At 33.2% G+C, this 18,154-nt stretch overlaps 1 non-coding gene across 1 annotated transcript; it reads right to left on the bottom strand.

Moving 5' to 3' along the window:
* Positions 1–17,395: 17,395 nt before the first annotated feature.
* LOC131922070 (U12 minor spliceosomal RNA) lies at positions 17,396–17,546 on the bottom strand. The gene has a single exon (XR_009382187.1). It is a non-coding gene; the product is annotated as a U12 minor spliceosomal RNA (small nuclear RNA).
* Positions 17,547–18,154: the final 608 nt, after the last annotated feature.

The raw sequence follows: 18,154 nt of genomic DNA, 5'->3' as shown, positions 1-18,154 counted from the left end.
TAGATAAATAAAGAAAACTTGGTGTATATATAAAATAGAATTTTAGGCAGCTGTGAATAAAGATGAAAATTTATTTGTGGTATTGTGTTCCCTAAAATATTGTACACCCTAATAAACTTATCTGGGGTCAGAGACAGAACAGCCACTAGATAGACATAGAGGCTAGAAAATGGTGGTACGCACACCTTTAATCCTAGCATTCCAGAGACAGAAATCCCTCAGGATCTCTGTGAGTTCAAGGCCACATTGGAAACAGCCAGGCATGGTGACACACACCTTTAATCCCAGAAAGCGAGCCTTTAATCCCAGGGGGTGGTGGTAGAAGGCAGAAAGATATATAAGGCATGAGGAAGCATTTGGCTGGTTAAGCTTTCAGGTTTTGAGCAGCACAGTTCAGCTGAGACCCATTCTGGATGAGGACTCGGAGGCTTCCAGTCTGAGGAAACAAGACCAGCTGAGGATCCAGCGAGGTAAGGTAGCTGTGGCTTGTTCTGGTTCTCTGATCTTCCAGTTCACCCCAATACCTGGCTCAGGTTTGATTTTATTAATAAGACTCTCTAAGATTCCTGCTACATTTATTATTTTTTATTAAATAAATGATATTAGATATCATCATTTTAGATAAAATAAACAGTATTTGAAAAAGAATTAAAACAATTTCTCTCATGCTATGAATCCTATAAATTATAAAATGATGTAACACAAAATTTAATATGCAAGTACTTAGAAGGAGAGTATGATTAATCAGATGGGTGGTAGGGACTAGTAGATTGAATTATCACAGAATAATGTATGTATCCTCTTGAAACACAGCAGTTTGTACAATTAACTTTTAAGGAAGAAGGAGGAGGAAGAGGAGAAGGAGGAGGAGGAAGAGCAGGAGGAGGAGGAAGATGACGACATATTCCATATTGCAGGAAATGCTGCTTTTCCCTTTCAAATTTATCTATATTTATTCATATAAAGTCCTTCAGGTTGGTATCATGGTTCTTTAGTATACTTTATTAGTTTACTTATATACATTTTTATACATACATAGAATTGCTCTATTTATATTCATCCACATTTATCTTCTGGAATTCTCATTCCTTTCATTCTGAGTCCCTGTTATTCCTACCTAGTCTCCCATTGGTTACTCCATCAGAGAAGAATGAAGTCCTTGGGAACTAGTGGTAATGGCACCCCTGTTGGTGATGGAAAACTGGAGAGCCCAAGTTTGTGTGGCTGTTAATAGCTGTTGTGTGTTCTTGTTTGCAAAGGATATATCATACCAAATGGTGGCAATGAAACATTTTCTCTGTCCTTCATCTTCGAAATGCTTTCCTTCCTCTCATTACAATGTTTTCTGGGCTTTGAGGTGTGGGCCGAGTAGAGGGATGATAAAGATGTTTTATTTAATTATCAAAGCTCACTAGTAACTTATTTTCAACATTTTAATCATAAAAGAGTCAGCATTATCCATCATCCTGTCCAGACTGAGAGTCACAGTATATAAGCTTCAATGTTCAGAAGGAATTTTGACAAAATGGTCCCTTAGGGGAAAATGTAGTCTGTTATTCACTTGAGTCCCCAAACACCCCCAGAATAAAGCTTCTGAGTATATATGAGAATACAAGCATTCTTCCCAAGGAACAGGCTTCATAAAACCACCGAATGATTGGTTATATTCATTTACTTGTGCCAAGTGCACCAGTAAAAATATCTTGCTTGGTTGGTTGGTATTATAGCACAAAAGGTGAGACCACTGATGAATTGACTTTCTCAGCAGCCTTCAAAGCACCTTTAGGTACTATGAACACTAATGAACAGGAGGTAGTTTCCAACTCAGTTATGTTGTGATTCACATTGAGTCCCATAACTAAAACATTTATTATCTTCAGCAATTTGGTTTTTCTGTCTACGCTTGGTAAGGATCCAAGAACAGCAGAAATACCCTGTTCTCTTTTGTGGGCCTTTGATATGCTTCTGACCTACAATTTGCAGAACATATCCTATATCTGAAAATGCTATTCAGTTTTAAAAGCCTAATACTTTGGTGACCAGAGTATCCAGGAAGAGCACCTGTAGACAGAAGTTTCTTGCCCCTTCCTGGTACCACCTGGGCTGCAGCTGTTTTTATAAAATAGTCACTCAGAGGCTATTTAGTCTACGGCTCAGGCTTATTGCTAGTTAGCTATTAAATCTCAAATTAATCTATTTCCATTAATCTATCAATCACCACATGTCTCGTGGCTTTACCTGTGTTCTATTACATCTTGCTCTCTTGGTGGCTCCCAGCATCTCCCAAACTCTGCCTTTCTTTTCCCTGTATCTGTCTTGGATTTCCTTCCTGGCTCTATCTTGTTTTGCCGTAGGCCAAAACAGCTTATTTATTCAGCAATAGTAGCAACACATATTCACAGCATACAGAAAGACCATCCCACAACTAGCACCTCTGTGCTAAGCTCTATCTTTATTTTTCTGTTTTTCAAATTAAGGTTTTGAATTATATATTTGCTTATAAAATAGTACACTTTGCGTTTATTTGTTTTCTTTTCTTCCTCTTAATTAGTTTGCCATTTCTGATGCTAGGAGATAGCCTGGAAACCTTTGCATTATACCTGCATGAGCATAATATAGAAATACCTGGAAAAATCCTACCCGCCCATTATAATTTTCCATTTCATTTTAGTTTTGAGAATTAAATTTGTATTGTATTAACTGTCTTATTTTCTGAATGTATGTAAACACATTATTTCCTCTACAAAGTTTTCATTGATGCTTAAACAGCCATGTTTCCTCTTTTATGATATTTGCAGCATTCAACATGCAGTGAGTTACATACATTGAGAACAGAATGAATAAATGCTGAAATATATGCTTTTCCTTTTTATTCCTAAGGTTTTGTCAAATAAGGAGCAGTCCTGGTAAGGCTGTCTTTGAACCAATCAAAAGGAGGCTCTGTAACGAACATTAAAGAAAATGTGGTCATAACATATCCACCCTTCTTTGTTCCCTGTCTACCAAATGCACAAGAGTTGTCACAGAGATATCTGCAGTAGTGAAATTCACAAATGTTTTAGCTTATTTAACATCTTAGGACATGGAAATCTTTTTCTCACTTAAAATTTCATTTTATCTATATTATTTTTTTTTGCCTCCATGCATATCTGTCTACTTAATGCATTCCTATTGCCAATGTAGGCCAGAACAGGACACTGGATCCCTTGAAACCGAAGTTACAGAATGTTATGAACCGCCCTGTGGGTGTTGAAATTGAAGCTCAGTCCATCCATTAAGTAGGCTTAACCATTGATTCATCTCTCTGGGCCTAGTATAAGGAATCGTTCTTTCTTTTTACTTATATTTGTATGCACAGTCTCATACATATTTATGTTCATGGTTGTCTGCAAATGACAAGCAACAACTATAGTGCGTTAAACAGATGACAAGATAAACATTACCACTCAGAAAGATAAAGATATAGTAGACTTTCAAATATTCTGGAAACTGAGATGAGGCATGAAAAACCAGGTGGATTTTTGTTTGTTTGTTTGTTTGTTTTAGTTTTTTGAGACAGGATTTCTCTGTGTAACCTATATATATATAACCTGTCCTGGAACTTGTTCTGTAGACCAAGCTGTCCTTGGACTCTTAGAGCTTCACCTGCCTCTGCCTACCAAATGCTGGGATTAAAGGCATGTTTGACCATTGCCTGGATGTTTATATATATATATATATATTAATTTAATTACATTACCCTTTCCATTTTCTCTGTCCAAATCCTCTATGTACCCCTCCTTAATTTTCTTCAAATTCATGACCTCTTTTTTCCATTGTTGTTTCATGCACATAAGTATTTGTGTTTACACATATATTCCTAAATATAGCCTGTTAAGTACATATAATTCTACTTGTCTGTATGTTTTCAGGGCTTTCTGTTTGGCACTGGACTACCAATTGGGGTCCTTTTCCTTGAGGAGGACCACTTATCCAAGTTGCAGCTTTACTCATGTGCCTATCCTTCTTGGTGCAGGGTTGATGTCTTACGGGCTGCCTTGTTCACCTTGTTTGTCCGTTCTTGTTGGTGAGACTTTGCAGGAGTAGCTTCTGATGTTACTAAAATATATACTCTCACAGCAAATTCCCGGATCCTCTGGCTCTTACAAACTTTCTGCCCACTCTTCAGCAGTGTCCCTGAGCCTTAGGTGTGGGTGTGTTTTATAGCAGTATCCATTGAGACTGGACTCCTCAGTCCTGCGTTTTGATTGATTATAGTTTTGTTAATAGTCTCCATCTATTACAGAGGGGCATTTCCTTGATGAGAGGTGAGGACTACTCTTATTTGTGGGTAAAAAGACAAATGTTTACAGATTGTTGTTAGGGATTATGCTGGTTAATAATCACTTGATTAAATTATTATATTATAAAATTCTCTTGCAACAAGTGTCTCGATTACTGCTAACAACTTTGTCTTGTGTCTTTCTACCTAGCTCCATATGTGTTAAATGTTTAAAAGCAAAAGTATAAAAAGAATATTAGTGTATTCTGGATATGCATTATTAAAACATCATAGGAGTTTGGAATCCATTCGACTCTCTTTCTAGGAAGAATATTTTTCTACAGATGCTTTTGTGTCAAGTTCACACATATCAGAAACATTCTTTTTATTCTATTTCCATGAGCTCTGGCTCATATCTGCTACTATGTACGATGTTAATTATTTTGTTTGAGTTTCAGTTTATAGTGACTTATTTTGCTAAAAGTATCATTAATTAGTGTTTTTGCACATGACTCAGTAGTAGTTAATTATCTAGTTACTGCAGCGGCATGTCTGTTGGGTAGCAGAACAGGGAACAACCCTTTTTTTCAGTGCACAGTTTCATGGGAGGGAAGGCCTGGATTCTGCTACTCTAGACTAGGTGGGGAGTTTTGTGGCAGATAATATTCTATAAGCATGTGGGCAGTCGAGAGAGAACAGAGTCAGAACCTGGGTCAAGCTCTAACCTACGGGGCTGCTTTCATTTGTTGACTTCCGCTACTAGCCGGGTCTCACTTCTTAAAGGATCAACAGTATTCTTTAAGTTAGTGCCCGAGACCAAATTTAATGGCATAAGTCTGTGGGAGACATTTCATAGGCACTCTATAGCTACTCATTTTTGAAACATGCCCAGAACTCGAATTTTTACCTTTGTGTACCACAATATTGATTCCTTTTTCTTTGATAACCATTCATGATTTTCACTCTCAAAAATTAGTTTTCTGAACTAAGAACAATGGAAAAATATTTGACATTGACTTTAGCCAAGATCAACTGACTCTACTACAGTGTAGTTTTCTTATTTTTGATATAATGAAAGCACTTGGTCAGGTTTTAAGCCAGCACGGAGAGCACTGAAAAAAACTCAGAAAGCAATTGGTAAAGGAATTGGAAATAGTCCATTCATAAGCCAGTGTCCTGCCTTTTTCCAATATTCATTTTTTTCTCACTTATAAAAAACAGATCAGGAGAGGAGTCACTAACAAGGCTATCCTGTACAGGAAGGAACTTCAAAGGAGGCTACCTTACTCAATTTAGGAAAGAATTTTGGACTTTTTCTCCAAAATGTATATGGTTTGAGAGAAACTCCACTTCTTCATTTTAAAATTAAATAATGCTTATAATTCTTGCAAACATGGTCAGGTTAGTCAAGGATAACTTTTGTTTTTAATTCATAAAATGAAACAAATAAACAAACTGTTGAAATTCTAATTAAATCTATTGTGATGTTCTTGTCTTTCTACAAACATCAAAACAGTTGACATATTTAAATGACTCCAGCATCAAGAATAGAATATGTCCAGGTAAGAAAACAATTCAGAGGTGGCTTAGATGTCTACAAAGCATATCTCTATCACAAAGTGGTTTCATTAGCTGAAAGCAACCTATTTTGAATAAAGGGGTCTGAAGCCCAGCAGTTCCAGTGTCTGGTTATTGTTTGTTTGCTTGTTTGTTTGTTTGTTTTGGCCTTCAAAAGTTGTTGAATTCTTGTGTTCTCAAGGCTTATTCATATGAGAGTTCCTCTTATGGTACAGTTTTACTTGAAACAAAATATGGTAGTAGATACTAAGAAACATAGTTATTTTATTTATATGGAACTGAATATTATTAATGAAACTACAATATGATAACTTTTAACCAAAGAAATATAATAAATTATCCAGCAAACTCATGTACCAAAGATGATTTCATGTTAGTTAAATTCTAACATGGATTAGCTGCTGATTTCCTCCAAATTAATTTAACTTAGTTTCCTTTGCTTATTATCCACCTTACTTTATGTGATAGATCTAAAATAAAGATATACAACAATATCCTCAAACCAGAAGCTTAGGAGTGTGCCACATACATGGAAAAAAAGAGAAGAGTTATTTTTTTTCATTTTTTGTCAGATTTTAAGACAATACTTATTGATATACCTACACTGTAATTGCATCAGATTCTAATCAGGATCTATTTTCTATTCTACAAACAAGAAAAGCCTGTTTGCATGTATGCACTACAAAGTGTAGTGGGACTATAACTACATTCAAATCACACATTAAGCACAGCCTCACAGACATATTTGGCCTCTATAGAATTTAAAATTTCTTTCAAGCAAGTGGCTTTAGTGTGTTGCTGAAATACATTTAGTGGACAAAAATAGGCTCCAAAATATTTATAATTAGAGATATAATAAAAACAATGGGTGGTGTGGAACCATAATTCTCACACTCCATAAGAGGAGGCATCGATTGTCCCAAATTCAAGGGCGCCCTTAGTTACATTGCTAATATAATACCAGTGTGGGCTCCTAAAGAATACATTAAAAATAATAATAAGAAGATGTGAAAAATGTGGCTGAGTCTTGCATAAAGAAAGCTTATTGTGCCCATGTGGTTGTAATTATAACCAGAAATACATTTAAATTGTTTTAGCAAAAAAAATTCTGCTGTATTTAAAGTAAGTATTCTTTATTCCAGTGTACCATAATTAAGTAAACTATTTTTAGATACTACCATTTAGCAAGCACTGTGACAGATACTTGGTGTAGAATATTATTTATATATATATATATATATATGTATATATTATATATTTTTCATATACATATTTTTTCAGATGTTTAAATATGGAGAACATATAAATATGTGAGATTATGAGACAATGAAAATGTAATTATATAAGTTTTCGGGGAGTGATCTAATAATGACACCCCTATAACACATTTCTTTGTTTTTGGTAGCTGAAGCATCTATTTAGATAAGAGTTTAAGTATTTGTTTTATTTCATTGTTAATGATGTCCACATGTGACTGTCATTATTATTAATATTTTATTCTGTAATGAGATACATAAATGTTAGAAGTATTTTCTTTCCATTTCCAAAACTCAAAATTTACAAAGCTCTGAAGCAGGTATTATAGAATGCATACATCAAATCACACTTCACACAGATATGTTACTAGACACAAAAATGAAAAACGGTTTAGATGTGTGGTTCTTAAACACTTTAATGCTCAGCTCTTTAATACAGTTCCTTATTTTGTGGTGATCTCCAATCATAAAACTATTTTTGTTGCTATCTCATATCTGTATTTTTGCTGCTCTTATGAATTATAATGTAATATCTGTGTTTTCTGATACTCTTAGGTGACCCGTGTGGAACGGTCTTTTGACCCCAAAGGTGCCTTTCCCCACAGATTGTGAATCATTGTGGTAGAGTAACATAGTATTTTTGTGATACCATAGATTTGTCAGAAGTCATGATTGTAGTGATGGTCAAGTATGCTCATTTGAAAATAATATAGATACTAAATAAAAAAATCACATCTAAATGAGTAGAAGTATCATTGTTGCATATGTAGGGAAATCAACTATTTTCATTATTTGAACAAAAAAGTATTACAAAAATATTAAAATATCAAAATTTGTAACTAATGTGGCCAAAGTAGAGAGGTAATGGCATCCAAAGAGGTTCTTGTATGCATTTTATGAAAAATTTTATGTTTCACTAAAATATATTAATAATAATTGATCTTTTCAATAAATATTTGGTATTAGTTTAATATTTCTTGTTTAAAGTTCATAATATTTACCCCAAAATATTTGATATGCTATTAAACTGCTATATATTTTATACAAATTTAATATGCCGGTTTTTTCACTCAAATGTTTTTCATCTACCAAATATTTAAGTTTACTTTATATCAAAATATATACAATTAGTAATATATAAGTCAAATATTGAAAATAAATGTTTGTTTACAGAAAATAAGATAAACAATTTGTGTTATGCTTGTATTCTTAAGCAATTATGTAAAATTAATTTTGAAAAATGCTTTAGAACAGGAGAATTTTAAGTAGACTACGCAGTATAGGACATTCAAGAGCAAGAATAAAATTTTCAATAAAACTAGTAAGTGAAAAATATTTTAAAGCAGACAGCAGATTTTAATTTTAATTTTCTTTTCAGGACAGGGTTTCTCTGTGTAACAGTCTTGGTTGTCCTGGAACACACTCTGTAGGCTAGGCTGGCTTTGAACTCACAGAGATCCACCTGCCTCTGCCTCCAGAGTGCTAGTAGTAAAGGCTTATGCCACCATCACTTGGCTCCAGTTTTTAAAATTTTTAGGGAATTTCTCATGCAATTCAACCTGGCTTCAGTTTCATAGTATACCCAAGGATAGATAGCCTTGAACACCTGATCTTCCTATCTCCACATCCCAATGTACTTTTTAAAAGTATCTTGTGAAGCATATCCTTGTGCTGGCGAATTTTATTTCAGCTTGACACAAACTATAGTCATCTGAGAAGAGGGAACCTCAATTAGGAAAATGCCTCCATATATCAGGCTGTAGAGAAAAACATCTAGGGCATTATTGTAATTAGTGATTAAAGACAAGGAAGGCAGAGCTCATTGGGGGTGGTGGTACTCCTGAGCTGGTGTTTCTGAATTCTATAAAAAAGCAGGCCGAGCGAACACGGAAGCTGCACCACACCAGGCCTCTGCAACAGCTGCTGACTCCAGGCTCCTGCCCTGACATCTCTCAACGACAGACTACAATGTCAAGTGTAATCCAAATAATCCTTTCCTCTCTGACTTGATTTTTGTCATGGTGTTTATCATAGTAATAATAAATCTAACTAAGATAATCCTTAAGTATTTAAAATATAATAAATTATTAATAAATGTATTTGATGAAAACACTTAAGATATTGCATTTTTGTTTTAAATATTACAACTATTATTAAAAGATCAAAATCAAAAGACCTGAAACTTATGTTTGAATTATGTTTTTTTTACCAGATATCCACATTGAAGTCTTTACAAAGCTTATCAGTATCTTACTGATAATCAGGTTCTGAAACTAAAGTTAAAATATTTTTTTCACACTTGCCTCCAATGATCATCACAAGAATGATACATATCCAAAGAAAAATCTAAGTTTCTAGTATTTTAAAACAAAGCATAATTATTGCTTTAATTCAAAGATTTCTATGTAAAATAATATATATATATATATATATATATAATCTAATCGCTAAACCTCTAAAATGTTTACTTCACTAATTATCACAACTGTAAAATTTCATGCATAAATTATAAAGTAATTTTATTACTTTCTCGTGGTCTCAATAGCATTATTTTGTTCTTAATGAAAATAATCAATACAGTGATATAAAAATCTTAGAATTATTTATCAGTTTATTGTGCTGTCCTTACTCTTACATTTCCTAGAAATAATGGAAAAATATTACATGATTATAAATATTGTATGAACATTCAGTGAACCATGAAAAGAAAAAACATCTTTTTAAGTTGTCCATTGCCCTTAAATGTTATTTTTTTTTATTTTCAGGGAAGAAGCTTATTAAACTTGTATCTACACACAACATAAGTTGAAAAACCATTAGGGGTATTAGCTGAGGAGGAGGAATCTAAATGAAGGAAGAAGATGAAAGAGGGAGTGAAGATGGTGAAATCAACTAGAACTCATTATATAAATGTATGAAACTGTCAAACAATACAAAAGTAAGTGATGAAGTCATAATTTAAAGCCTAATGGGATTATGACACAAAGCTGGATTGTCAAGCCTACTATCAACTCAAATGAAAAATAGAGATAATTAATGTGAAAAGTCAATACTTGCACTTTCATTGCATTGATCCAGTTCATAAATAACAATGCTTTTCCAGAATCTCAGAAACAGTATTTAGGCTTTGTAAAAATGAAATTGCATTCTAACTGTACTCATAGAATCTGAAAATGTATTATAGAAGCAATGCCATGGAACTTTCTTCAATTATGGAAATTTTCTATAATAATTGATTTCCCCTCACAGAATTGTCACCAACCACAAATGGATTCTGAACATTTGACTTTTGATTAATATCACTGAGAATTTGTCCAATCTCAAGATAATGACGGACATTATTTTCAAAGTGAACAATGATCCACCACAAGGAGATTTGCATCAATGATGAACAATGAAACATATTTTTTCTTTGCTCTCTCCCTGAACTTAAAATCCTGAGGAAGAAAAGAGTGGATAAATTGTTTGCAGATATTTTTCATGAAGTTTTATAAAAAAATCATGCTAATATTCTATTTTATGATCTTTCCATTCCTTCCAAGAATGAAAAGAATTGATATGCTTTGTGTTAACATTGTCTAACTGAACAGAAATCTGGACTATCCCTGTCTTACACTTATACTTCTATTTTTTTTCCCATGGTTTCCTGAATATAAATTTCAGAGTAAGAAACAATATATAGATATTATGTTTGATCCTTAGAAATCTTTTAATCTAATTTATATTTTCTAGTTAGTCATTCTGCCTGGTTGACACACTCTAGATTCATCTGCAGAGAAAGAACCTCAACAGAAAAAATGCCCCCATCAGATTATCGAGAGCCACATCTATGCAGTATTTTCTTGATTTTTGATCGATGTGGGAGAACCCAGACCACTGGGGTGTAGGGTCACCCTGGGCAGGAGGTCTTGTGTTATATAAGAAAAGAGAAGAAGAAAGTCATAGAAAGGCAAGTCAATAAGCAATGTCCCTTCCCTTGTCTCTGCTTTACTTCTTGCTTCTGTGTTTCTTTCTTGAGCTCCTGACCTGACCGCCCTTTTGCTTCATGATGGACTGACTGTAAGCAGTAAGCAGTAAGTAGAAATGAACCATTTTTCTCCAGAATGCTTTTGATTGTTGTCTTTATCATAGCAATAGAAAGCAAATATGACAACAAGATAAAATATGTTCTTCCTATCAGTAACTTTAGTCACATGGGCAAGTACTTTGACTACCAGAGAAACTGTGTGTCTACTGTGCTTTTTTTTTTTGTCTTTTTTTTTTTAAATTTACGAGTATGTGTGTGCCAGTGCCTGCATGAGTTTGTGTGTACCACATGTGTTCAAGTGTCAAAGATGCCAGTGGTCACTGAATATGTGAATTCTTCTGGGACAGGAATCACATAATATTGTGAGTCAACTAATGGGATTGCAGGAAATGAAACCTGGGTCTTCTTACAGTGTGTAAGTCTGTCCTCTTACACACTGAGCCAATTCTCTAGCACCTATGCCTACTATTCTAAACATACACTTATATCCTTTGTATTTTCACACTATTTCTCCCCAAAAAAATTTACCTCAAACCAGTTGGCTATAGATAACAAAATCTTTTGAGTACCTCCCTAGAACACCTGTCCATTGAAATTCTCTATGATGCTGTCCAGGTGAGTTTCAAGAAATAGAGTGGTCTTCAAAATTCGTTTGATTAATAAGCTTATGATGTCCTAGAGTTTCAGGATTTGTTATATGATAGCGTTTAACATTCACACTGTTCTCTGAGGAAAGAAACAAAAATCTCTGTAAATACACAAACATCTAATTACCTCCCTATTACTTAAACTTCCAGTTGAATAAAATGAGAACAATTAATAATTTTTGAAAATGTTTCATGGTCTGTAGAGTGCCAAATTAATCAGTTTGGATAGTTAATTTATTTTCATGTAAGTACATAATATGCTCACAAATTACTTTAGCATGTTTCTTAATCTAATGCATCACAAATGTTGGTATTTTCCTGATAGAGTAAACTCTATTTGAAATCTACAGGAAGAAGACTGGCAAACTTTTAGCTTAGACTCTCTATGCCCATGGACAAGCTAAGTCCTCTATTATATATTTATTACTTAAATTTTGTTTTAGTTTTTAATTTCTTTTGTAATATAAGAATTAAATTGTATCACCTGACTTCAGAAAAAAAAAACAAAACAAAACATTACATTAGATTAAGCTAAGTGAGTGTTCAGGTACACACCTTATTATGACTTTTTCTGAGTCATTTTGCATGCCAGTTCTGTATGTAATGATTATGATTGGGTGATGGAAAAATCATGCAGTAAATATCAGTATTAATATAGAGGGAAAGATGATGAGAAGAATATAAAAAGATACATGGCATTTGCAGTGGGTAAAATACCCAAATTAATACATATAAACTCAACTTAATGGAAGTAATATAGTGACGAATACATCAAACTTCCACAATCTGGCCTATTGATGATATCATTGCTCATTTTAATGAAGACATAAAGGGTTCTTTTAAAAAACATTAATGTATGTTTCATATTCACAAACTGTAAATTCTCTGCATGGGTTTACATATTCATATACCATACAGAATATTCTGAGTCAAAGACATAGAAACCATATATGGACAAACAATCTTCAAAGACAGATTGAATTTACTCTTTTCTTTTTTTTTTTTTTTTTTTGGTTTTTTGAGACAGGGTTTCTCTGTGTAGCTTTGCGTCTCTCCTGGAACTCACTTGGTAGCCCAGGCTGGCCTCGAACTCACGGAGATCCGCCTGGCTCTGCCTCCCAAGTGTTGGGATTAAAGGCGTGTGCCACCACTGCCCGGCGAATTTACTCTTTTCTGATGATTTCTATTATAGTAACCATTAGTTTGGAAATTATGCTTTTCTAGATTTAAATATAAACTATGACATTTTCCCAAACAGATCTTTATTATTTATAATCGCAGGAAAATTCTATCATCAAGGTGCCTGCCAAAATAAATACTGATAATAACTAGACTTTAAAACATAATATATCTCTGGATGAGGCTCAAGAGTGAAGTGTCTGCTAGCATCTTTGAATATCTGGAGTCAATTTCCAGTAGCTCAAAGTTCAGACAATCACTTCATTATAAAACATGGCAAATTTAGCACAATTTATTAAGTGGAAACAAATACATTTCATGTTCAGATAGCATACACATCAGAGGACATTAAATTTGAAAAGTTAAGAATAAGAGGTCAGATACCATACAAGAGAATATTAATCTTCAGATACCCCTATATAACTTTTGTTATATATAATTTTTAGATTATATTTCTAAATGCTCATGACATTAGAAGAACCCAAGTACATATGAACACAATGTAATAAACATAGAAATAATGGGGATAATTTATTCCTAGACCCAATTTCCAAATGTTCTTATAATTCATTTTAAAATATTTTTTCCATAACTTCTGATGACTGATGCTATGTCAAAATTGAGTTATAGTGTTAAAAATATAAAATCAAGGTCCAGAATTTGAATCCTGAGAGTAAATATTATTTTCCACAAGTAATCTACATTTGACCATTATAATTTCATGTCAACATCGATTTTGACAAAGAAAATGAAGCCTATTTTGTTGTGGCTATCAAATGAGCCTCAGTCCATATATCATACCCACTACAGAAAAGTAAACAACCAACACACCCTCACTAACACACAGAGGCTTGCTGTTCTGATGTTAGACATTGCCATACCACACATATAGTAACCTCTCCCTCCAAGTACATATAATGAGACGTGATTAAAGTAAAACATGATGTTATATAAAATTCTAGTAATACGATGTCTGTACTTTGTTCTGTAAGATGACTGCATGTGCCAGCTATTGCAGTATTCAGATTCTATTAGAGAAATGTCTCTAGATGATACCACATTCAACTTCATGTAGAGGTCATCAGTGAAATGTGGAAACAAAATGGAAAAGTTATGGAATGAATAGCCAAAGACTGGAATTGATTAGCCATACAAAAATACGAGTATATTTCAATTAACATATTCTGATTACAGAAAATCTAAATTCAGCTTAATTGACACCAATAGCACATTCTTCAGGTCCATAAATTAACTCCCTGGGAAACATAACTGCAGGAATGTTTAAAAGAAGCTTCTATAATGGTTATGTTAGCTGTCTCACAAATGTTCTGGAGAGTGTATTTAGGTGTCATTGCAATATTTCGGCACCACTGGAGGTGAACAAATTACCCAGCTGCATTTCCTAAGAAGTTTCAAAAAAGAAGCTATTTTAAGTTTTTATGCACTTTGAGGAGAGATTTAGGAACAGTGTATGAGATTAATGACTTAGACAGATAATGACAACAGAATTTATAATACAAGAGATACTAATGCTTATTCAACTATATTTGTCTATCAGAGAAAACTCCTTATCACCATAGAAACTCATAAAGACATTATGAAGTTATTTTATGCTTGGAGGTTTCCTGTATAACAACAGGTGCTAATAGTCAAATCCAAGTCTAAATGTATGTGTTATTTTTGTTGCAACAAAATATTAAATTTTTATTAAATATACAGACTCTAATTCTCTATTAACATAGAAGTTAGAAATGAAAAAGTAATGCAAAATATTAAGAGAAAGGAAAGCAAGTTAGCTTATCAGGGAAAGGCACTTTTTTACCAAGTCTGATGATGTAAGTTGGATCACTCTCCAAGGTGGACATGGTGGACAAAACGAATTGACCCTATAGTCTGTCCCGTGATCTCATGTGCACTGTGGCATTGATTATGCCAACATGCATAATCCAGAGGCATACATACAAAATGCATAAATACATGTATTGATTTTTTTAAGTTATTAAATAGATGAGTAAACACAGATAAATTTATTCCTCTGCAGAATTAGCTTTAGTCTTATTATCACCTCTAATCTTCAGTGTGTCAGAGATTTTGTCTATAAACTCAGATTAATTCCACTGATGAAATAGCCTCCCAGTCTTCTCAGTACATCATTAGAAGCCTTCTCCCTTTGGATTCATGCGATTGGGGTTGACTTAAGCATAAGGAATCAGAGGAGCTGGTTACATTCAAGCAACACAGAGCCCTTGATTATGTTGAGAAACAGCAAACCTTAAGAGTATTTCATCTGGCAATTTAATTTATACAGTTCTCCTTAGGGAAAGCAGAGAGAGAATTCAGTGTTAATTTGTGAGAGGATGCAGGGAATCAGGTGGAATTGGAAGAGTGAAAGTGTTCTGAGAGGAAATAGAGATCTCAGACCATTCCAGTAGACTTTGAACTCTAAAGGCCATCTACATTACATAGGGATTAACTATTGACAATGGAACATCCTTGCTCTTCAAAAGCCTCCTTTTTATCTGATAATACTAAGTTCCCCATATGATTTCTATACTAATTAGGGTGCTCTTCTTTTATAGAGCTCATTTATCAAGATCCTAAAGTATGTTTGTCGGTAGCAAGATGAATTAAAAGTTATTTAAAATATCAATAGTTTTTCTAAAATGTAAGAAAATATTTCTCTCAAAATAAGTATTTTTTCATTGTTGGATCAGAGTACATCTGCCATATTGTGCTGTTCACAGAATAAATAATCCTTTCTCCCTGAATACCTGGATTATTTCTCTTATAATTTTTCTATTTATTTATTCATTTATTTACAGGCACTTTGTAAAAGTAATCAACTAAGAGAAGGCTGAATATTGACTGAAGAGAATATTAGCAATTCAACTATTTCTGAGATCTAATTCAGATTTGATATAATCTGTGAAATCCATGTGAGAAATGAAATAAAAACATAACCATTTATGTCTAGACACACAATATTTTCAATAAGGTTAATTTTAAGATTCTTCTACATGTCTGAATTTTACATGTCTCTAATAATGTTTTAGTTAGCACAGATATGGCAGACACATATAACATGAACAGTTTTAACCTGAACCCTATTGAAAGACCATATATATTTTTTCCTTTTTTGGAAAATAGACATTTTGCTCACATAATATATCAAAATTATGGTTACTCATCTTCACCATCCCTCCCATCTGAATCCATGATCTAAAATTTCCCTGCTGGTTTTAAGCTTTAGTAGTTGTAATTCTGTCCTAGAGGTGGGGAGCACCAGGATAAAAGATTTCCCACTCTGGACATGGAACATTTTGAGCAGAAATCCATCTGAATTTGTATTTGTTGTAAAAACTGTTTATTCAGTCACTTTCAGCATTTATAAATGCATATCAGGAAAAAAAAGAAAGGAATGGCTTTGGATCCCAGACTGGATTCTCATTTTGCATGAGAAAGACTGATCAGAAGGTTAACTTTTGTAGCTTTTGTTCTATGACATAGAGATAGTTGTTTACATCACATAAAACTTTCCTTTAAACTACTGAATAAGGACTAATATGCCTTTAGGAAGAATAGCTGACTCTATGATATTTTTCTATATATCTTACATATTCTATATTTTGATATATATTGTATTGTTATTTAGTGCAGTTCTTTGAATAAATAGTTGAAGCTTAAGTTTGCCTGGATTGTTTAAAATTTTCAATAAACACGATCATTTGAAAAATGAGATGATTGGAAACATAATTTCTTGGTTCCTCATGTGTTTAGAATCTGAGCAAATGCCTGCTTTCAGTAGATACAGTTATAGTAATTAATCACACAGAAGATAAATTTTATCCAACAATATATTCTCTCCATTTTGAAAAAAATAAATGAAATGTGTTAATATTATCCCATTAAAACAGTATGGATTCCTAATAACTCATCATGTAATTCTCAGCTATATTTTTAAAGTTTATGCACAATGTAGATAATCAAATTACTAAAATACTAACCAACAAATATAACTATTACATTGATATAAAAGTTTTTTAAATTTATTTAATGTAAAATAGAAAATATGTGAAAGCATTTATGTTAATTCATGTTGATATGCTACCAAAATACATAAAAATCAATGAGTATAGCTTCCAAATATTTGATATACGTAAAAGCATAGTTTTAAAAGTAATGCCTATATAAATGTCACTTAATTGATTATATAAAATCAGAAATTTACAGATTTTAGAGATCTTCAGGAAGAACAATATTTACACCAAAATCTGAAGGTTGCTTTTTATTTTTCTTTACATAAATTAAGCTTGTCATACTAATTACATATACGAAGCTTCCTGTCAAAGAGATATGCCATTTTTAACAGTTTGTTTAGAAAACATCTCTCCGGACAACTGTGCAAACAGCTTGTCAACTTTCTGACTTTCCTTAGCATATACGGTGTCAGGCAGACTATAGCACCCAGGCATACTGCAAAGTAGGTAGGTCGCCTTAGGGGGCAACCTTTACCCGCTCAAAAATTCTTCTCACATTAGCAGTGGGGACTCTGGCGTCACCCCACATCGTTATTTTCCTTACTCATAAGTTTAAGGCATGAGATATGCCATTTTATTGTAATTTTAATACAATTATTCACTTTGTAAGCACATTTTCTATATTCATTAGGGCTTCATTTTAAAAGGGTGCCTTAGCAGTTTTGGTTTAACAGTCTCAATTCCAACATTCACTTGCAGTTCCTAAATCAATTACATTTATCCAATTTCAATATTTATTTGCCAACAAATATAAGGTAACATTGGTAATTTTACCAAACCATTACTTGCTATGTCAAAACAATTGGATACGGTGGTTAATGTCAGGCTGCACTACTCAAGTAAATCAATAGGTGTTAAAAGATTGATTAGATTTGATAAATCGCAGTGATATTTTGGAGTTTGACAATATATGGTGAGTAAACACACTTTTAAGCATTTTCAGATGCATCACTATGTTTAAACTTACTATTTGTAAATAATACATGAATTTGTTTAATAATGCATGATTTTAAAGTGTTTTAAGGCCCGCTGCATTAATAGATACAGTGACTATCATTGTTTCTCTTGCTACCTGCTTTTCTAGAAGACTATGATGCACAGATCATAGTAAGCTATGTAAGAGCCTGAAGAAAGTCCCCTCTACAGGGTTCCTTTTACACTACTTTCCC

The sequence above is a fragment of the Peromyscus eremicus genome, chromosome 11, assembly GCF_949786415.1.
Source record: "Peromyscus eremicus chromosome 11, PerEre_H2_v1, whole genome shotgun sequence".
NCBI lineage: Eukaryota > Metazoa > Chordata > Mammalia > Rodentia > Cricetidae > Peromyscus > Peromyscus eremicus.
This window is presented reverse-complemented; position numbering and strand designations above follow the sequence as displayed.